Source organism: Gouania willdenowi, chromosome 12, assembly GCF_900634775.1.
Source record: "Gouania willdenowi chromosome 12, fGouWil2.1, whole genome shotgun sequence".
Taxonomy (NCBI): Eukaryota; Metazoa; Chordata; class Actinopteri; order Blenniiformes; family Gobiesocidae; genus Gouania; species Gouania willdenowi.
The window spans coordinates 26,457,396-26,481,359 of NC_041055.1; the positions used below are offsets into that span (position 1 = coordinate 26,457,396).

The window sequence follows — 23,964 nt, forward strand, 5'->3', positions numbered from 1 at the left end:
ACTTTAGAGCATCTGAGCACCAGCACAGAGGGAGAAGGGAGAGGTAGTGGTGCCCACTCAGCTGAAAGGCCCCTGGCCACCATGCCAGCACGATCTCTTCAGCACTTGGGGACCCCTGTCGCTCGCTGCGGCTCCGTTTCCCTCTCAGCCTCTCGCCTCTCCCCCCAACCCGCGTTTATTTCTGTCAGCTTCCATATTCTTGTCTTCACAGTGTGTTTGCCCATACTCACGAGACATTTCTAGTCCGTGCAGACGAGGCGGCTGCCGTCAACTGCTGGGGACCCCTGGTAAGATGGTAAACAGGCACACCAGCTTCTGCAGGCAGGCTCCCTTAGTCGTACACAGGGCCTGGGGACACGTCACAGTCTGACCTTCCTCTTATCCTTATTCTCTACAGGGAAGATCAGTGGGTCTATTTGCAGCCGCACTGCCTCCATATTCCCACATCACTACAATGAGGGTCCTTCAGTGAAGGCCTCGGCCCTTTTGTTTCCGGGGATATTATCTAAAAAGATTTTTCCCTGTAGAAAGCAACAAAAGGTCAGTGGAGCATTCATTGATCATAGCCATGGCAAACAATAAAATGAGGGAGTAGCATCTGTGTGAGAAGCGTTGCATTGTGGAACAACATACAGTACTTGGCCCCCTTTCAATTCACTTACAAACAATATGCAACAGAAGGGAAATTGTCTTCTTTTTTTTTCTATCATTGGCAATCGTTCTGAGAAAAGAATCAGGGGTGGATTCACAAAAGGTTAAGGGGTATTAAAACGTGTGCTAACAACAATCCCCCCGCTAATAAGGAGTATAGCCCAAGGAATCAGATGTGCACCGCTGCTGCGCTTCCAAATGCGCCCTCATTCCATTTAGCACGTTTCGCTCTGATAAATATGCATAGTAGGCGGATCCCCCAGGGGGAGCAAAATATGGGAGGAGTGAAAGCAAATAAATTAATGCAGGGGACAAAATGCGATTCATGAAATCTGGAACTGTTTGCGGTGATAGTTTTAGTACCAGAAAATACCACGACTGAGAAGAAGGTGCAAACACACAGGCAGACATCTTTGCTGCCGTAAATGTGGACTGAAAACACAACGGCGATGGAAAAAAAGGCTCCAGTATGTGTATGTGAGAGAGAGAGAGAGAGAGAGAGAGAGGTTCACTGTGCGCAGAGATGGATATTTGGATATGAACGTGGATCGATATCGCTTCGGACTCAATGCTCCACTGATCTCTTTTCAGTCCATGTTTTAACCGTCAAAGTCTCGTGTTGTATTGATGTCAGGTCAGAATCAGCAGATCAGATGCGTAATTTGCGCATCGTCACTGATGGTGACATATGAGAGTGTGTGTGACACAGTGCTGCTGAGACCTGCACTGGATGATGGTCAGTGGTTCATCTTCAAAGAATGCAGACTGATTGGCAGACTGTGCAGCTGCATTAACTCAGATCAATGAGAGATCAATAGGACGGTTTCTGTCCTAATCTGCCTATTTAGCATGCACTGATCAGAGTAAAATTACAGGTCCAAACGAGCACCCACATTAAATGAAGGGGAAAAACTATCATTAGGTTTTAAAGTTGTTTAAAAAAAAAAAAAAAAAAACTTTTTATTTATTTATTTAGTTTTCTACATTATTAAATGTTTGTGCAGCAGACAGAGAAGTCCATCTGCCTCAAATTTAACTTCCTCAAATGTTGGTGCTTGTGCACACTGACGTCTCCACATTAAACGAGCAAGACGCTCATTTAAATAGGGGCGGTTTGCACCAGTTCTGCTCGTGCACTAATGATTGCTGCAATCTTAGTGAATTCTGCGCAGCAGGTGAGGAAACTGCGTCACTAAAGGATTTAGGGAAACAATTGAATTTTTACCTTTTATTTTATATCTTTGTGAATCCAGCCCTCAGTAGATCAAGGCTGCACAGAAATTTGGGAGATTCAGCTTGGGTTTGTCATGACTTCTGTTAATTAGGAAAGCTAGAAGTCATCGGGGTAATACAACAGAAGTTGTGTTTCCATTACAGATTTTTCGCAAAATAAAAGTGATATTTCTAAATGTCAATGAAGTATAATTGCACTTTGAACGTGTTTCTATTGAAGGTTGTTTTGGGCAGGAGCCTCGTAACTCCTGTGAAATCTCATCCCGCGAGACTTTGTTGCAGGAAGGTTGACGCTCCAAACCTTCTTATAAAACTCTACATTCCTTTGTTGTTGCTGTCTAATGTGGCAGGAATCATTTTTAAGTATAATGCTAAGAAATGTCTCAGTCTCTTCTTCTTTCCACATGTACCGTGCCATGTTTTCCTCAGAGAGAAGTGGTCATGTGACCAGGTAGGTCACTCTCTGTGATGTGTATTTGTGGAAAAAGTGTTTCCAAGACGCTTTTTCAATACATTTTTCAATATCGAAACGTCTGAAACTCCTCCTAATGAAAGCGTTAAAACTTTTTCGCAAAATTTGAGTGTTTTTTTTTCAAAATTCATGTGTTTCCATTAACAGTTTTTATTGGGCTATTTAGATTTTGCTCATTTCCAAGGGTAACACAGCTAAAGGCGAGGGGTGGAGCATAAAACAACAGAGGATGGTCTACAATGAAATTGCAGAGCAGGAAATAATAAAACAAATAGGAAAATGTGTTTATGACGAGCACACTAAGTATCGTCAGGTCTCCAATTTCGCCTTTTCCAATCTATTCTTGTCCCACTGACATCATCTTTTCCTGATGCTCGTTATTCCGAGGAAGACGACAGAAGCTTTAATGAGATGAACAACAGAGGGCTGGCCTTGTGGATTGATGGCTGCCATTCATGTAGGTTCCCTCCTTCCCAGTACACAGGTTAGGAGAAAGAGAGCATCTTAACTGCTTTGATTTATAGCGCTGACCCTCAGTGTCTGCAAACGGAAAAGACCATGGCAGAAGTGGTGTAGAGACTTGTTCTATATAAAACTATTAATAGCAATAACAATTTCAAACAGTATTTCAAATCCACCTTTTCTTAGGATTTGTATGTTTTAATTATTGTGCATAAATAATTAAAACAAGTAAATAAAGACAATTTGTTAGTTCACATAATTTGTCTTTATTGCAGTTCAGACAGTCAAGTCCATCACACCCAAAAGCCAATTTCTACTTCTATAATTTTACGTCAAACCCTTGTGATAAATGTTATACAGTTGGAAACAAATTCATTTGAACTCCTGTTTGATATGATATTGGCAATGAAAAAGCTTGAATTAAAGCCATTTGATAAAGCAGCCTCTGGTGCAGATGTCCCACTGGTGTTCCTCCATCTTCTGTCTCCGTCATCCCTGCAATAGATCAGAATCCTATTCAGTGTGTTTTACTGTTCCTTCCACCCAACATCAGCTCGCCTATAGGCTATAGCAACCCCAGGACAAGTCGGTACAGAAAATTAGACAATGGCTGTGTTTGAAATAGCACACTCCGTGCCATGCACTACAAACTCAATAAGTATATACTGTCTACTACATAGCATAAGTACGGTTAGGATGATGTTTGATGATGAACGTTCCCACTGAAAAACACTTCCAAGAAAACAAAATCCTGAGTCTAAATATCTCTGTGGATTTGTTATACCTTTGAAAGTTCTGAAAACATTTTGAGTCAGAAAGTGACCAAGTGGAATATCAACATGTGCTCATTTCATCCATAAAACTCACGGATACACATTTCATGCTGACATTTCGGAGATTTCTGGAGATCCGTCATTGTGCTACTGACAAAACTGCTGGTTAACTTCCAAACAAGAGCCCTATTTACAAAAGCGTTAAAAAAACAATGGAAAACTAAGAGATGCTTTTGTTTTGAAAAGGGGATGTTTGATTTTTAGCTTGAAGCCAGTCCTAGGACGACTTTACACTACACTCACAATGCATCATATGATGGTTGAGTATGAGTAGTGTACCCACCATGCCTACTTCAAAAAAGTCTTGATATAATATAGTATTTCTCGCATAGTCAATCTTTCCATCCTATCTACTGTGAATACACTACATACTCATTTTGATGTCAGACTTAGTATGAGTAGTACGTTGGCTTATTATCAAGCAAAGAAAGCATAATAGATACCATTATTATTATTTTTCCAATAACATTATCACACTTTTATTCATTCTTTGATAGCTTCATTAGCTACTGCAAAGCTAAAGCTGATTTTTAGGCGTTTACATTTATTTTATTTTATTTATTTATTTATTTATTTATTGGAGGATATGCCCCTTGAGATGGAACATCTCGTTTTCGAGGGGGTCCTCAACTTACATAAAATGACAGATACATGGACTGGCTCGGTCTATATTTGGATAATTTATCACAAGATGTCAGGCCTCGAATGGAGTCGACACACAGGCTTCAGTAAATGGTAACTATCACATTCCAAATCTGCAGAAGTAAGAATCTGGATTATTCTATGCACAGAGCTATAGATTCATCAATATTTTGCCGAATTTGACCAAGATAAGAAGACATAGCTGAAAGAACAACAACACTGCTCCCACAAATAAAACAAGCGCTGAAAGAACCATCATACACTTTCTTACTTTATTTGCATTTTCATTTGTCTTCTTGTAAATTAGCACTTATTTTTAGTGCATCTGGGACCTGTGAATGATTAAATATCACAGCATGGAGATACTGTGTCCATGCTAAATGAATAATAACTTACACTCTTGAGAACATGCAACACCCTCCCCAAAAAAATAAGGGTGAATTCACATTCTCCCACTGGCAGAGATGCTGCTGAGGAGCTCAGCACCAGTTCAATAACTCCAGAAAAGTTCCATTAAGTTTCCTCAAAATAATCTTTTTTAAGTGTCTGTGAAGATGTGGCATGAATGAAAGCAAGGACTACAATTATCTTTGTTCATCTCTGTACAGGGAGTCTACTTCTAAACTCTAAAGTAACCACTAATGGGCTTCTCCACCAGGAGGAAAGGACTCAGGTGACAGAACGTGTCCCTCTTTAAGGCCCAAATGTGGACCTCCATCGCTTCCCCACAGCCAACGTTTTCTGTCAGGTCATAAAAGATAATTGCGTTGCCTGGGCTTTTTAAGGGCTAGCCAACGAGTGCTCCAGGGTGGCCAGCAGGACTTAATGTACGTTTACCAAGACACGGAGACAGCGAGACTGTTAGCTAGCCATCCGGCAGACACAAGATAAGACATCAATCCACTCCACCTCTCCAATTTAGGGAGGAAGGAAAGGGGAGGGGCTTCTGAGGGATGAATGTTGCTTACATCTTCAACCATGCAGTAATTCTGAACTGACGGGACCATGCTCATTCACTGAAGCTGTGCATGTAAATGTGTGTGCGTGTTTCTCCTGTGTGTGGGCCAGGGCAGACTCACATGCAGCAATCTACAGGGAGTCGTTGCCCTGTAGCCCCGGCCCTGCTATAACTTCATTAGGTGTAGGTAATGGCACCGTGGCCCAGGAGCTCATAATGTGAAGCCAGAGGCCCATCGACGACCCGCCCGCCCACACAGACACTGCACTGGTATGCTTCTGTCTAAGCTTTGCTTTTTGCAGCAGGGAGGATTATCGCTTAGTGAGCAACAAATGCAAACCTAATATGATATGTACTTGAAAGTCACTTTAAAAACAATATTGAAAAATAAATAATCAGATCTAATCTTGCTCATTAAAGTTTAATCATGTGAAAAAGCAACTATTTATTTCTAAAATCTCATCAATTCAATCTTTGACACTTGTGATTATATAAAAGTAGTGCAGACGCACGGCGAATTTCGCTGACAGGCACATTGTGCTCACTGTGATATTGAAGTCAATGGGAAAATGAGGAAAATTGCGCTGCTTCCTGGAAACTATCAGATTAACCCACAAATAAAACATCATAATGTGAAGATTTTGCACCCCAAAGTGAAAAAAAAAATCAATTCCGACTGGAAAGGATTAAATTGCATTGTGTCATTGTCTAAGCCTTTTGTTTGGACATTTGGTACACGAGCTTGGCAGTGATCCAGTTTAACACAAAGCTACAAAAGAGGGAAAAGGGGATGTGGATGCTTCAAACTTATAAGAATTTTAGTTTAAAATCCAACACTATTTACTATTTGTTAAATAGAAAGAAGAAAAAAAAAAAAACAGAGTTCCATTAACCTTCAATTAACTCAAACTGCAGTTGGGTTTAAGATGTTGGCCAGGGTTATACAGAACGATTCAACACACCCTAATGAAAGTGAACATTCGATGCAATGACAGGCCTCATACTCCATCAGCTACTTGTCTTTTCTAATTTCTCCTCTAATCTAAAAAGGTAAATCCATTTGAATAATCAGCCTGGTCATAGACACAGCCGTGCACACATACAGACACATACAGTGATCGAGCTGCACATCCTATTTTCCAATGGAGCCCCCCCCCCCCCTGTTTATTTATTTGCTATATGTCTGAACTTGCCTGTCTTGATGTTGTTGTGTTGTAAGTGAGTCAGAAAGGGGCCCTTAATTAAATCACTGAGCTCTCCTGTTGGATTGAGACTATCCCACAGATCTATGGTAATACACAGCCTAGGGTGGAGGACAATTCCATTAGCGAAGGGCTGCGGCGGCGGCTGGGGCTGATAGTGCCGCAGATAGGACCCCTTCCTTTCTGCGTTGCCTCTTGGCAGACTGGCCGTTGGCCTGTTTAGCCTGGAGTTTTACAGAACCTAATCAGTGCTGTTTGCACAAGTCGAAATACATCTGCCTCTTGGTAGAAGCACAATGAGGTATTGTCAAAGGGACTAAAATACCTGGCTCCTCTCTCTGATTTGTATCAAACCAGATACAGTCCGTCTGTGAAGGTACTAAATTATCCAGTACGCAAGCATATCTGGATGTTCTCGCAGAGGCCGTCGGACTTGAAGTTTAAGCTTGCAATGAAAAGGCTTTTTCACTTCTCAGCATTAGGTGGGACATCATGAAAGACAGAGCCTTTCCTCGTGGCTTATTAAATTTATGATTTATAGATTTTTATTTCCTTTATAGTTTATATGAACATAAAAAGATTTGATTCGATTGGCTTGCTCACATGGCTTTTCTCTGTAGTTGCACTGCTTCAAGTAGAATATATTCATATTCGAGCTTTTACTCAGTCATATTGTGGCCATTTTTCGCTTGCAGAGTGAAACAAATGTGCTTTGAGATCTTCAGAATCAGTATTGTCAGCATCTACTGTTAAAAAACAATGAAAGGTTGCTTTAACAAATCAAATTGTAGGTGGGACAGATGCCAGAGCTCTCTAGAAGGCCAACAAACACATCAGAGTTTCCAAGTTCTGTTTTTTTTTTCTGTTAACCATCGCTGACAAAAGAAGAATGTCAGTTGGTTTCAGAATGCCTCACAAAGCATTTCAAGGACAGGCTTTTGAAGAAAAAAAAAAATATGTCCAAAAACAGGAGTTTTTGGTGTGTATGCATTTAATTATCAACTTTAAATGTAATATTGTTTATTTTGATTAATTCTGATGCTTTTTAAATTTAAAATAACCATTTTTTTTTAGTTCTGTTTAGTGGATAGACTTTAAAGTTCTGCTGCTGGTGTATAAATGTGTGAATGGGTTAGGACCAGAATACATCAGTGGGATGTTAGTCAGGTATGAACCCAGCAGGTTTCTCAGATCTATGGACACAGGTCAGATAGTGGAGCCCAGAGTTCACAGCAAACATGGTGACACTGCTTTTAGTTGTTATGCTGCAAAGAAGTGGAACAAACTGGAAAAGTCAGCATCACATGGGAACATTTTTACATTAAAGTTAAAGGCGCTATTTTCTCTATAATGCATATGAATAAGAGGGAGACCTTTAATCATATTGTTGTTGATTTGATGTTTTTACAGCTGATTTTAAATGTTTTTTATGGCTGATTTTGATGTTTTTATTGGTTTCTGAGCTGTTGGATGTTTACTGTTGCACTTTTTGATCATTTAAAGCACATTAGATTGCCTTGTGTATGAAATGCACTATACAGATACATTTGCCCTGCCTTCTGTAATGCAACAAGTAATCACACTAAAGGCCAAGGTGTGAAATTGATGGTCAGCCATGCCATTTCACTTGTGTTTGAAAAGTAATCTTAAAAATGTTATGAGGTTTTCCAAATCAGTTTAACAGAACACATCTGATATTGTGAATGGCATTTGCACTCACAGAATAGATTTAATAAAACTCTCTGCTCATCTTTCAAGTGCATTGTTTGCAGTGTTGAAATCAACACTAAACTTGATTAACTTTAGGGTTTTTATTGAGGATGTGTCTTCATCTCCTTATCAGTTAGCATCATTGTAATTTTAAGAATAACAACTAAATCTACAGAAAAACACCATTAGAAGCTGCCAAGAACAAATGAGCATTCCCCTCCCCCCCCCCCCCCCCCCCCCCCCACCCCCCCACATTTGCTAACCTCAACAAACTGAGGTCAAATGAGTGTGTAAGAATAAACCAGGCTTTGCTAAAGCCTGTGATGAAAGCCCACCACTCTTGTTTTTATTGTCCACTCTCCACCAGGCAGAGTGTTGTGGGAACTCCAGAGAGTTGTGGCTGCTGTTTGATCACACTATGGGAGTCTGACCTGTCACTAAGTGGTGGCAAACATAGGCCACACACGGAGCAGCGACCGACTATGTATGTATATATGTGTGTGTGTGTGTGTGTGTATGTGTTTTCCCACACACAGCGCCACATACCTCACCAGAAGAGGCAGGTCGCAACGTGTCAGAGTGTTGAGGATTCATAATGGCCATTTAGCCTTCAACAGCTAATATCAGCACTGCTGATTTACAAGAAGGAATTGGATTGTTCGGTCTCTGGACTACAGGGTTGATTCAACTCCTCAATATCCAGTAACAAGAAGACGGTACCTTTAGTATGACAACTTTCAGAAAAACTAAAATATATCACTTGGGCTTCTACTTATACGAGCAGATATGCTAACTATACATTGGTCCATGTTGGGTACGTTCTGGTAACTCTGGTAAACAGCTGTTTGTGGCCACGCAAAGTGAAAACAGACCTAAGACAGGACAATGACAGAAGCGATGTGACAACTGATGGCGACACCCGCCTTCACCCTCGTATACCTAAACTGCAAAAGACAGTGCCCTCAGTAACAAGATGGAAGCCACGTACCAGGCTAGACTAATAGCCCCGATGTGCTCTATTGGAGTCAGCTCTGATACAGGTTTCACTCTTTGATCACTCGTAGATGATAAGGAGTGTTCTAATTCTCTAAAAGCTAAGGAAAGGAGGCTTGATGCTTCCTTTATAACCTCTTTTAGCCTCGGAAATACTGATGCATCCTTTACCAAAGGAGAGCAGATAATGCTGACCCACAATTCCTTGCGGCAACAGCATTTAAATGGACCCGCTCATCCAAGCATTCATGAAAACTCACAAAGACTGAAAAGGAAAGCAGATCATGTAAGTTACCGAAGCAATTATACGCCTTGAACAACGATAAATAATCTAAAACCCATATCTTGTGATATGCAAGCCATATTATCAGATTATAACTGACTGAAAAGAGCATTGAAGAAAAAGGTATTCAGCTAGGAACGCTTTGTGCGGTTGTACATGTGTATGCCTACAACGTTATGTAGGCCTATATCTTGCATAAATGTAACAATTTCATAAAATCATACTTATTTCTTAACCATGTTAATTTCTGAGTGGAAGGTGAGTGTGAGCAATCATTCTCAATGTGACGTTCTTTTAGTTTCACTTTGTTCCTCGTAGCCTGGAAGCCTCTTTTCTTTGATTTACTATCAAACCTTGTGATATTTGAGATTATATCAGTGGTTAGAGGCACAGGGGAAAATGTTATAAAATCCGCTTTTTGTAGTCGGAAATTTGTAGTTTTTTCACCACGGCAGATGTCACTAACCTTTGACGAAGTCGGATTATTACTTCAGCTAGTGGAAGTGTGTCTGATTGTCAAAAAAAACATGATGGCCTTTCCCTAACTCTTTTAGGATGTCTCCTAACGTTTTTCCTTAAACCCGGGACGTCATCTACAGGGTTAAGGAAAAGTGGATAGGAACGGAGATAGGAGGGAGTATTCGGACACAGCCCTTGTAATATTCAATGTTTATTACAAGTGATTCTTTTGGAAGCACTCACAAGACGTTTGAGTTCATGGGGGCTGAGCAGGGCGGGACAAACGCGCAGAGTAACTAATCAAACAATGAGCGGGCGTGATGACCATAGCGCGATAAGCATAAATCTTTTTCCTGAAATGGACCCGGCAGAGGAAAATGGCGTGTAGTACGGTACAGACTTATGGTTTTAAAGCCTCTTCTTGTTGTGGTTTCAACAACATATCCAGGTTTGTTTGTTTTGACACTGCTTGGTGCAGGAAATATGACATTCTTTCTGTACGACTCTGATTGGCTCCGTTTCTTTCGTACCAAGGAAGTGAGCAGAAACGGCGGCATTACCACACCCATTTTATTACATAAAGTAAGGAAGTGAGTGTGGCTTATCGTCATGCTATTCTGGCACAAACCTTGGGTTCAAGTATTCAAAAACTATGATCTCAAATTTAATTCAATTCAATTCAACTTTATTTATGTAGCGCAAATGACAACAATAGTCATCTCAAAGTGCAATCAAAATATAAAATTCTTAAGAAAAAAGAAAAAAAGCAACAAATCCACATGAATGAGGTAAATGGATGAGATAATTGCCTAGATTTGACCCTAAATTGAACTTCAAGAGAAAGTAGAGGAGACATGGTACCCTGGTGCTAATGGAGACAAAGTTTGGTGTTTGTGGGCCATATTTGCTTTGGTGGAATTGTGTAAACATCGTGCACATGAAGGTTTGTCTAGACACATACGTACAAAAAGTTCAGTTTTGCTCTGTGGGGCTTGGATACTTTGCACTCAGGCGTATGTGCACCTCCTGCCCCTGTGACCAACTGGAGACCAGAGAGACATTGACGTGACCCAGATAATAGGACCAAAGTCTTGCCTCCACAATTTGATCAATTTGCAGTTTCCTCACAATCGCTGGGCACCGCGCTGTCCCCTGCAGCTACTGCGTTGCCCTTCCACGCCCAGCCATGCAGACACATCACTGCTAGCCACAGCAGGATGCTCTGCCTTTCGCCCCTTTTCTCCCTAAATCACTGCTAAGCCTGGCTGATGCCAGCTGCTGGGACACAAACGTGCTCTTGCTCCTGTCATCTTTAAGCAACCACAGACAGGAGGGGGAATGGCTGACAGTTTGTCTTGTACCATATGCCACGTGGCAGCAAAGCCTAACTGATACAGCCAGAGTTTGGGTTGCAGCCAAAGGCTCTTTTTCAGTCTTTTGATTTTCTTCCCACTTGCTTGTGCCTGCATCTCGAGCGAAAAAAGGAACACTGTTATAGGCTAGATTTAGAGGAAAGGCACTGCCAGGTCAGGAAGCTATATTTAAGTAATATTTCAGAGAGCCGGCTACCCACAATGGGCCTGTGGAAGCCGGGCTACAAAAAAAACCTCTCCCCTGTCCATGTGTGGCGTGCTGAGAAGAATCCAAAAAACACATTTTTCTTTCCACAAGAGGAAAAAAAACATGTTAGGAAGTTAGTATTCCCTCCTTCTCCTTCCCTCAAGAGATGTTCGTCATCACTACAGCCACTCAATCATGTTTCCACCTGTGGGGTCTTTCCACACATTACACCACGACTGGAATTTGAGCCAACTTGTCAATAATTTGAAAATTTACTTGTGGGATGGGTTTAGTGAAAACAAATTTGTTATTGGTTGATGGTTTCAACCCTTGAGGTAGCACCGCTTTGATCATTTTCCGTCAGGTTTGAAAGACGGGTCAAAGATCCTCAGGCTACCTGCAAAGTTAGGTATTTGTTTACAGCCATGAGTGGCTGAAGGAAAGAAAGCGTCAGTGAGGAATCAGGGTGTTGTAATTAGTCAAAAAACGATAATATTACAACACTAATCATTGTGGTTTGTTTTTGTGGATAAAGAATATATATATTTAGGGAAAAAGGTGTGATTGACATGTTTACAAGAACAAATTGCATATAATGTAATAGTAAAACTCTTCTGGTTCATAATTATATGTATAAAACATATTGTAGGAGTACCCACTTTGCATATTCTTCTTTCAATAGGCCTTTATCAAAGACAGTGAGGTTTATTTAAAAATATTCAGCCCTTTTACAGATGCAAGAACAATTTTTATCCAAGATTTTTACTTTGGAGTGTGCATGTTTTCCTACTTTCTTTCTGTCTAATCAATCAAGTTACATCATAAATCATGGCGTATGCCTCATAGATAATGAATTAAATATAATTCATTCCAGAAAGAAGGGAAAAATATTGAAATTATTGCTTAAAAAGTTTGTTTCCAACACTTTGTTTGTTGACTTTTTTGCGCATTGCATTGTGGGATGTGGAGTCACAAAGACGGGTACGTAGAAGTGTTTTTACATCATTCTGATATCACAGGGAACACCGGGAACAAAGTAGAACAAAAATAATGTCAAGCAAATCATCTCTGGTGGAAAAAAAAAAAACAAGATTCTATGCATCCGTTTACAGGACTCCACATCCCACAATGCAATGCACAAAAATGTCAACAAACAAACTATTTAGGCTGGAGATGAAAACAAACTTTGGAGGGGCAATTTGAACCTTCTTTTTGGAGTAAATGATGTTCGAATAGAATAGAATAGACCTTTATTGATCCTCAGAGGGGAAATTCACATGTTGCAGAAACACCATAGAAGAGCAGACAGTAAGAACAAAAATAAAAACCATCATAGGATAATAGTGCAGAATATCAGGTTGTAGGATATTCATAAATTAGAAAAACAAAAAAAAACAAAAACAAAAGAACAACAAACAGACAAAACAACAACAAGAGCAGAAAAAAATGCAACAAATGTGCAAACTATCAGGCAAACACTATGATTTTATCTAATAAAAAATAATCAGGAGTAGTAGCTTTTAGAATACTGTTTGTAAGAAATAAGAATGTAAGGGCCTCATAGACATAATATTATAATATTGTATTATCATTGACGTTCTTCCAGCTCTGGTACTTTGTCCAGCTGTCGGTCATCGCATATGTAATGTCTCATATTTTGCACCATCTCAACCAGGAACTGGGACAAAATAGACACTGTTTTCGCTCCGGTGGTTATTTCCCGCCTTTTGTGAATGCATAAAAGGAAGAAAACCAGGGGTTGATGAAAGAAATGACAGGTGAGTGACGGATGCCTCGAGGTACGAGAGGTGGGAGGCGTGGAAGGCGTGGGAGCGGACAGAAGCACGTTAGCCAGTGGAGGAAGATTGTGGTGCCACAGGTGAAGAGGTGCCAAAGCAGGAAGAACCAACGCACCTTGATGGCACCGATGGGCAGAGGTGACACAGGTGAAAAAACCCCCCGAGACCCCTCACACAGCTGCTGCTTGTCCCTGTCAGACAGATGTACTGGAAACACCCTCAAGGTGGAGGTAACGCAATCATGTGTGTTGTTTATTTATGCAAACACTTTCATCTGCAGTTTCAAGACTCCACAAGGACTAGACAAAATCACCTCCTTTGGAGTTTAAACTCTAGGTTCTCAAAGTAGGGTACGGGTACCCCAAGAGGTACGGCAAATTGTCATATGGGGTACGTGGAAATCTTTTTTATTTATTTTTAATTTATATTATTATTTTTTATTTCCTGCTTTTTTTCAATGTGACAACATTGGAAACTTGAATATAAATGTAAATTTAGACAAACATTACAGACTTATGGACATCCTCTCGACCTCACCTTTCTCATTAAAGTTGTATCAAGTTATATGAATGAATATTATGAATATGTTGTATTACTGCTATATGTTCAATCAATAAATGTTTGGTAGAATTCTTTGTCCAAAATAAAAATGCCAGTAGGCAAAGATGTTTGAGTGCTAACAGATTATTATTATTATTATTATTATTATTATTATTATTATTATTATTATTATTATTATTATTATTATTATTATTATTAAATGATATATTATTCTTCAACAGGTAAAATTCAGACACAAATTTCACTGTTGGGCTACATTGTGGATGACATTACATTATTGTGTGTGGGAGTATGGGGTACATGGCTTCAGGTTAAAGGTCTGAAGGGGTACGGGACCGTGAAAAGTTAGGGAACCACTGTTTTAGACCATTTATTTTCCCCAACAATATAATAATTCATCACGAGCTGCACTCTTCAAGTGCTCAGACACTTTAGGTGAATGATGGTGGCTCAATCTGACCTTTTAGCGCATGTATTAGTATCATAATCATATTTATTGGCAATTGACCAGCGTCTGTCCCCTCCGTTCTGCTTTTAATCCCTCTTTATTTTCACCCTCGCTTCCATTACTACATGACAGGCGTGTGATGTTACCACCAACCATGTCATCCTGCCTTTTGAAATCTCTCATTTCTTCTTCTACGACACAGAACATAATTAAATCATATGTTCGTTTAACTCCGGATAACCTTATCAATCGGCTACAGACTTCTAGCCCTTGTTCTTCTGATTTCACTAATGTGGAGCCTGCACATACATCTGTCACTTTCCATAATGTGACCATTATGTTGTATGGACACAGTGGCTCCACAAAATCTAGTGTGACCTGTAATAGGATACACACACACACACACACACACACACACATGCGCACACACAAGCTTGAATAATTTTTTTTGCAGTGATTCAAAAATAGAAGAAAAATCTATGAAAATAGATTAAAATAGTTCATTATTATTAGAGATTTCAGTAATATTAAATATAAACAATTCAAGATACCTTATTTGTTACACTCACAATTATACACAGTACAGTTCGTAGGGAAATGTATTTTTGTACAAACATCCTTGCAATAAAAATAAAAATGAACAAGATAATACATATAATTATATATTAAAACAATATGTTTATAAAGAAATAGCTTTATAAATAAATTGAATAAACAAAATGGACTGCTGTTGCACAAAAGGTGTATGTTTTTAGTGCAAACAGTTAAGGTAAGAAAGTCTTCCTCATTGTACCTGAAAAATGAAAAATTAAAGTATTTGTCAAATTTTGCTCCATTTTATTGATTGTTTTAAACCATTTCCATCTTATTTTTTGTTCTTGGTGAAAAAATTTAAATATGAACGTAGACCTGATAAAAAACAAAACTAAAAGTATTACTGTAATGCGTCTTCTGTACCTACTTATCTTGTAAAAACTGAGGGGATGATTAATCTATCTAAGACGATTCATGGAAATAATGCCAGACTCTTGCCAGTTTGTTTTTATTAACTCTGTGCAAAAGGCCAAATAGTCTGGTGCGGTATGTCATTTTGGTCATTTTTGTTACCAAAAGTGATTTTATTGTTTTTTTTTTGGGGGTTCAAATAAAGCAGAAATATTAGCGTTACATTTTTCCCACCCTTCAACCCCATTTTATGTCACACTTGTCTTGTATACATTAATCGTATGCACAGTATAGAAATGATTTTCAGTCATGTGGAAATGATATACAGTATTAGCTATTAATTTATTAATATATAAATGAAAATCCTTAGAAGTAAACCTGACAAACACTATAGGTCATTGGGTGGAGTCAAAAACAAAATTCTAGACACATCTCTATCCACCCCAGCACTCGTTAATTGAAAACAATGGAAAATGTCATATTTTCTGGCGGCCATATTGGATTTTCAAGATAACAGCCATTCTATAATCATTTTAATATATACCATGATTTTACTTATATTCAAAAATATTGTTTTAAACACTTAGAAGGGTCATTATGTGGCATATTCAATCTTTTGAAAAAGGGTTATGAAGGGCGGGAAAATTTGAACCCCAATATTTCAGGCTTATTTGATGACTAAATAAGCCAAAAAAACAATAAAACAAATACTGGCAAGAACTTTTAATCTAAGCCATATTTCAGACATACCACATCAGACTAAATAGGGCTTTAAGGCAAAATGCAAAAGAAAAATCAAGTACATTTCAAATGATCAATAGATCGAATATTATAATTGGGAAATAAAATTGGTCCACGAGCATTAAGTACATGTTCAATAATATAATAACTGGCTTTGCATCAACAGAGAGAGACATATGAACGTCTAAAAGAACAATAACGCTTTTCTCTAAGCAGATGAAATATGAATTAATCACAAGTGTGATATTTTATTCAGGGGGCCCTCAGAAGCGAGCGGGTCACCCATCTGTCTCTCATCTGGCTCGTCGGCCGTGTCATGTGGGACTGAAGTGAAAGAGCTTCTGTGAATGCCTGCCACCCTGCTCTCTGCTGCTCAGTGTCACTGCCACTCACCCAACGTTCTGATGTGTTTGTTCCTCTCCGTCTCCATTAACGTCACTCCTGGTCGACACGAATGCAAATGGAGACGTGCAGGCCTTCGAAACGGGGAAGAAGGGGAAAATGCTTCATTTATGTTTTAGATGTACACGGACACTCGAAAGGTAAAACAAGAGTGATATCCTAATTTACCTTTTGACTTCAGGTATTCCTTGCATTAACAGGAATGTTCCCCCGAGCTGCTTCTTGTAAGTGTCGTTGTCCTATCCCTGACCAAAAAGAAGTATTCATAAAGTGCATTATACTATATAGTATACTTATAGTTTAAGTACATTTTGCTCAGTACAGTTTTAGGTGCCAAGGACACTTAACCATTATACTAGTAGTATACTTCAAAATGTACTATTTCTTACTTCATACTTCTTGGGACTAAATTGGCCAAATTTTAGTTTACCACAAGCTTTATTTCTTACTGGGAGTAAACTTAAAGGTGTACTAATACCAGGGTTCCTTCAGCTTCAGTCAAATTAAATTCAAGACTTTTTAAGACTTTTAATTGCCATTTGAAATCAAATTTAAAACCAACTTCACGGTAAACAAAATTGAGGGAAAAACGCTACATCAATTACATAGGGTTAGGAACATTTTTTCCAGTATCTAGTGCAGACGTGCAGCTGGCAACCCCCAAAGTAAACACACAAAAATACACAAAATGACAGTAAAATACTCACAAAAAACAAAAAACAGAATAAAATAATCAAAATCACTCCAAAAGCACAAGATGACGACAAAATAGCCAAAAATCTTTGTAGGACAGGCAACTTTTATTAAAATTACTTTTTCCCATGTTGTTTATACTTTTTTTTAAACAAATATAAAATCATATTTATTATGTGTTAAAATCTAAGACTTTTGAAACATTGATCTAAGACATTTTAATCACAATTAAGGCCATATTTTTAGATGAATTAATTTAATGCCTTTTAAGACTTTTTAAGGATCTGCAGGAACCCTGAATACCATACTAGAATTAGTATGGTAGTATGCGTTCACTAAAATCTGCACATTCACAAGCTAAATATACTTAAAGGTAATTTAAATACTTGTACTAAGTATATCAAAAGTTTGAAAGCATGTATGAAGTAAATACAGTATACTTGTACTTCAATGTATACATTTCAGTGTACTGCAAGTAGACTAAAGTGATGAGCTTTTAAGCGTATCTCTGATGCCCTGATGCATTTGATGATTTGCAATATTTAGCTTTTTCTTTGTATTTTCCATTAATGTACCCCATTTGTTTTGTGTTTTTGTTCTTTGCCTTAGAATAAGTTAAGAGTTGAGTTTATCATCCTCATTGAGAGTTTGTATTTTTGAAAATATTCAATATATATATGGTCACACCCTGTAAAAGAGTTTTTGTAGACGTAAACAGGAGTTCCATTAATCAGTGATTGATTGCTCAACCTTGCTGACCGGAAGTGTGTCTCCGTGTAGTGAAATTTAATTGCGTGCAGTAATATGATGCAGAAATATATAGAATTTTTGTAATGTACTAATGTTACTAATTCAGTTTCAAAACAATGAATTTAATTTCAAGTTGTTACTTTCAAATTCAATCCCAACTAAACAATGTGGATTTCCTGAAGAAAATGCAAGTGAGGATGCAGGTTCTGGCCCGCATTGCACTGCATTAGCTTAGCATTAACATTGGCATTAGTATATGTTAGCATTATCATATGTTAGCATTAGCATATTTTAGCATTAGCATTGGCTAGCTTTGGGATTAGCATTAACTTGCAACAGCATTAGCCTAATGATAGCCTTAACCTAGCATTAGCACTAACCTAGCAATAGCAATGACCTAGCAATAGCAATAACATAGCATTAGCCTAACGTTAACCTTAACCTAGCATTAGCACTAACCTGGCAATAGCAATTTACAATAGAAATGAATGGGATAGAAAAAATGTAGTACGTCAAGACTTTTATAAGATACAAATTATAAAAGCTATAGCATACATTTTGGGAACTTTCTGAATTTTTTAATAGCTTTTTTGTCAAAATTGGAAAAAAACGATGTAGGAGGAGTTAACGCAGATGAAAGAAAAACAGAAAACAATTGTGAAGATGCCTCCTGCATCCTCACTAATTATTCAAATTCAGTTCGTAGTGGCACAAATCTCAGCCCATATTATCCTAGCGAGCTAGCACTAGCTTAGAACCCACTGTCAATGAATGGAGATGTTTGGAGCAGACGGCCTGACGAGGTGCATGAGAGGTCAGCATTCTAAAGGGGCGACCAATTGGATCATGACCCATGAAGGACAGATATGGGCAAGGGATTTAGACTCAAAGGTCGCGCTGGGGTCAAGGAGTGTCTTGCATTCCAGACTTCTAATCCTTTCCCTGCAGTCTGGACCGCTGGCCGTCATTGCCCCGACACATGCGTGCCCACACACACATAAACACGCATGGTTTTCACATACTTTGCCCTGAGTATCTGTGTTAGGTTCACGTATGAGCGCAGGATGTGATGATGGATTGGATAAAGTGACTTAAAATAAATGTGACGCCACTGCACCCCCCACCCCCCTGAGTCCTCCTCCTGTTCTGAGCTCTATGCAGGGGAGGGCTTTGGCTTTGCCCCCCTCCACTCAATTCCCTGACCTTCCACTTAACCAACCATCGCCTACCGGGCAGCGGCGTTCACCCCATGCTGGGACGCCAAAGTGTAGAGATGTAAGTAATTTGTCAGGGTGACCCCAGCCCCCAACCCCAGTGTATGAGCAGACAAGCATGTGTGAGCACCAAGGGGATTTTCTCTGGGAATCTCTCAAGCTATGTCGCCAGTTTGGGTGATCCCAGACGAGTCTTGTGTCAGTGGTAAGCAGCGATCACTCTTGTAGCTATATGCATTGGAAGTCTCACCATCCTCCTGGTCATGGCAACGTGAGCTATCCATCAGCCCGATGTGACATAAATGCCACCCAACACCGGGGAGCACTTGTGCTGCCCAATCTCCCTAAACACTTACACATTACAAGAACGGAGACGAGTTTATAAAGGAGGCCATGGGCCACGGATGCTTTTATAAACTCAACCCATTGACGATTACTCACCATGTCGCTGTTTCTGCTTCTGCATGCATCACAGCAGAAAGGCACACCAACATCACCATCCTCGTGTTTGTGTGTGAGTGGCCCTCCTGCTGGGCTTTCAATTGTACCCCTTGCCCCCCTCCCCCCCTTCCCTTACTTCCTACTCCACTACACTATACCAAACAGAGCCAAATAAAACACAGACTAACATAATGTAGCAGCATGTCAGTAGTGAGCCCTGGAGCAATGCTGAAACATGAACCACTCTGTACCAGCCATTAGGACAAGAGTTAAAGCAGCTACGATTTCTTCTGAGCCATGCAGCCCTTATGTTGACCAGTCCAGACTGTGTGTGTATGTGCGTATGCTTGTGTGTGCCAGCAGCAAGTTGAGTGATGTATCCTGTGTGGCTGTGGTGTGCTCAGTGGGCCAGAGAGAAGTCCCAGCAGGGGACTAGCTCTCCCCTGGCCTCCAGGCCACTGCACTTCATCAATCTCTTTACTGGGAAAGGCCCGCCACTGGGTTTCAAGCCTCACACAAACACAATGACGCTCACACAGAGTAAACCCAACCAAAAAAATAAGCAGTATTCAGTTTAGTTTTATGAAAGTCTTTTCCTCCTTTATAAAATTCTTACATGAATGATATTTATTAAGTAGTATTTTAATCAGCTACCATCAAGGAAGATAGCTCTGAGTAGCTACCAGTAGCCTATTGAGCATCTAGCTAACAATGGGGGACCATTTCGATAACATCAAATAAAGAGGACATTTTCTAGGACTCTACAAAGCAAAATAAGCTTTGTAAATGATATAAATTGAGTCACTTTGGCCGTCATTTATCAACCTTGCGTGAAAACGGATGCAAATCTGAGTGCGCATTGTGTCGTACGTCAGGACCAATGTGAGAGTTATGAAAAAATCATATTTGACCAATCTTAGCAAACAAATGATCGGGTGTTGATCAAAGCAGCAGCTGAATTTTATAGTTTTTAAAATGTTACATTGTCAAATATTCCAGGCTCAGATAATACTTTTCTCACTTACTTTCGTCACATCTTATTCCCCTGCAAAGGAAATTAAGGCATTTTTCTTTATTATTTATCTATTTATTTTGATTCAGGCACATTAAGCATTGAGTATATACAATTATATAAAATAAAAAATAGGGATTGTCTCAAAAGGAGGACAAATGAGCGTCAAACATTAGGCCGAAAGACAGACAGGTACTTAAAAATCAAACTGTCAGCACAATGTTGGTCATAGGCCCGCGGCATGCTAGCATCAGGATGAATTTACATCATTTAATTATCAATTCATTATTAATATCAACTATCTTTAGTTATTTATTTGAGTTTTTTCACTTGTTGAATCCCCAAAGTACAGTAAGAAAGCTGTCAAACCCAGTATATTAAACAGTCAAATAACCAGGGCTGCCCATGCAGGTGTAACATCATTATTTTTATTATAAACTGATCATTACTTGTTGAAAAAAAAAGGCATTATTTTAATTGTAGTTATAAAGTCTTTCTACATTATACTTAAAAATATAGATCTTAGCTTAAAAATCTTATGAGGGTTTTCATAGCTAGTGGGAGGTGTCCTTAGTATGAGAATGAGAATCAAAGAGAGCTCAAGTAATACTGTATCCAGACCTAGCTTCTCACAATAGGAATACTTTTGTTTACGTCCTATATGTGTTGCATTGTGGTTTATATTTTATCGCTTATCATCAATGGTAATGCTGCTACAGAAAGAGTCCTGAAAGAGAGTGAAAATGTACTTTTGTAATTCTAGTTAAAATGAGTCATGAGCACAAACACACACAGGCACATGTGACTGTACATAGTGTATATGATTCCTAGCCTCAGATGTGGCCCCGGTGTGCATTCGCAGAAGGTGAGAAATAGCAAATCCCCTCCTGTGTTGATGATGACTCTCAAACTTGGGAAACACGTGGGGAATTTCTCATGGCTCAGCAGGAAGCAGGACTCCCCTCTCGCTCTTTCTCTGAACTCCCTGTATTCTAAAAAGAGAAATTCACATGTCTAGGTATGCACATTAAATCTGATTTGTTATTAAAATGGCGTATGATGTGGCTATTTTCAATAAAGTAAAAAAATAAAAAAATAAAAAAAATGGCCCCATTCTAATCTATCATTCTGAGCTAGTTTGCTTTTAGGAGGTTGAATCATTGCCTGGTGAAGCTCAGAGGAAGGAAAGCCATGAAAGGAAAGAGAGAAAGAACGAGCGAGCAAAGCGGAACAAGATCCAGGACGGGTGAGGAGAGTTGGTTTACAGTGCAATCAGCATTAAGGAAATTGGTTTGCACAAGCGCTCCGAGTGGAGATGTGTGATTGATGCTAAGTTAGGCTAGCAGGAAGGAAGTGGAGAAATTAGCAGCAAGCCGGGGCACCAAGAGCTGTCAACTACTTCCTGGTCAATGTCGGGTGTGAGGTACACCTCCACTGCCAGCTCTCATGCAACTACAGGCAAATTTATAGACTGGAAGGAATGTATTTTAATAATAGAATGTCATATATATATATGTGTAAATGCATAGATGGACATTTGTAGTATTGTGGATGGAGCTACATAAAGGTGTAAAACAAGCATACTTATGTTATGTTGTTTTTTTGTTCTACATCACTAAATACGATGAAAATGTGTGTGTTTATCTACAAGTTTGAAGGTATTGGTGTTTGTAACTGAAACGCAATGTTCCAAAAAGACAGTGTTTCTCAAATGGGGGTGTGTGAAATTATTATTTTTTTAATTTTTTTGTTAAAACAGTGATAAATCTATAACCTTAATTAATACATACATTTTTTTTTTTTTTTTTTTTTTTTTGTCAGGATAAACTGTTTTTATGCTGTTAAAATAAATAGTCATTCATTCATCACTCTAATCGCATAGAGATTTAAACCTTCCTACTGGGTAGGAGCTTTCGGAGCTGGCATTTGATCCTCACACAGATACATATGACTGCCAACTGCCAGTCTTCCTCAGAGGTGATATGCGCTGATGTGTCCCTCGAGTTTTCTCATAAGGAAAGCATCAAAGCATTTTCTGATGGCTTTCATGAAAATGCTTTGATGCTTTCCTTATTTTGTTACTTTACAACTGCTGCTACATCTTCTTTATCCATGTGGCATCTGCAATAACTTTTATACTTCTTTATTACAGCAAGAACTACTCACTGTATATTGTTTCACAATAATAAGTATCTACCATCTTACTTTTGACTTATTTCTAGCATTTAGTCCTCTATAGTATTTCATGATTTGGACAATATCAGATTTAAGAAAAAACAATGTGACCCCGTTGTTGATCTCAACTTCCTTGCCTCTGTACACAAGCCTTCATCGGCACGTCGCAACCACACGGCGCCGTCTCCAGGGCACAGTGTCAAAACTTGGCTGCATACATGCCAACAGTGTAGCCATGTCAAGGCCCTGACAAAAGCGGTCGTAGCGTACACGCGGCGTAATTAAGCAAGGCAACAGAGGACAGGCAGAAGAGGAGAAGACACAAAGATGCCCTTGATACTTGGGTGTCGTGCTGACAGCATTTCCTCTGACAGCTTTCGTCTCATAGGCCGCCGCAGAAGCCTTTCCGTCTCCTGACATGTGCTTTACTCATCTTTGCCTCAACTCTCCACTTCCCTGACATGACAGGGAAGACAACATGGTAGGAGGGAGAGAGGGATGTTACAATGGCCAGTTGTGGCTGGTATCAAAGGTTAGAACTGATGATGTAGGTAGACATTTGGCTTGTTGAGAAGTACAAAAGTAACAAATAAGCAGAAGTGTAAAGAGTAGTGGTAGTCGTACTGCTAGTTGATTGAAACTGTAAGTCATCCATGAAATACTCAAGTACAAGTAAAAAGTAGCTGAATTAAAAAGTATTCAAAGTAAAAGTTACATTTATTTTTGGTAATTTTATTTGGTCTCAATTTGAAACAAACTAAATACCAAAAATAATTGTAAATATCTGTATCATGTTTGTATATAATTTGCATATTTGTATTATTATTTTATTATTAGTATTATCAATCTTACTTTAATTTTTACTACTGTAATGTGTGAATGTCTGGTTTTTGTTTTTAACAGTTGTTTACTTAATTATACACTTATTTAAAGTTTATTCTTTCTTTCGTCTTTGTTAAATGTTTTATTCTTTTATTTGTGATTTTAGTTTTCATAAAGTGGATGTAACAAAAAAAAATTCCCCTGGGATTAATAAAGGAATTCTGATTATAATCAAGAGGTGTAGATAGTACTGATATATCCTACACAAGTAGAAGTACTGTTACTTGATTGAAATTGTACTCAAATACAAGTAAGTCATACATAAAATACTCAAGTACAAGTAAAAAGTAGATCAATTAAATAGTATTCAAAGTAAAAGTTATGGTTATTTTTGGTAATAAATCTTGCCACGGTTCCCTTGCATACAGTAAATATCTCATGAATGTAAAAAAGAAGAGACCAATCTTGCACAATTGGAACTTAATTTATTTTTCACAAAGACA

At 38.8% G+C, this 23,964-nt stretch overlaps 1 long non-coding RNA gene across 3 annotated transcripts in view; it reads right to left on the reverse strand.

Annotated features, from left to right (window-relative positions):
• Positions 1-3,163: 3,163 nt before the first annotated feature.
• The window catches only part of LOC114473244 (uncharacterized), a 97,841-nt gene continuing 77,040 nt past the window's right edge, over positions 3,164-23,964 (reverse strand). For all 3 annotated transcript variants that reach the window (XR_003675233.1, XR_003675234.1, XR_003675235.1), the window contains 3 exons: positions 16,523-16,599; positions 16,346-16,428; positions 3,164-3,313 (listed from right to left, as the gene is read on the reverse strand). This is a non-coding gene — a long non-coding RNA (uncharacterized LOC114473244). The remainder of the gene's footprint in view (positions 3,314-16,345; positions 16,429-16,522; positions 16,600-23,964) is intronic.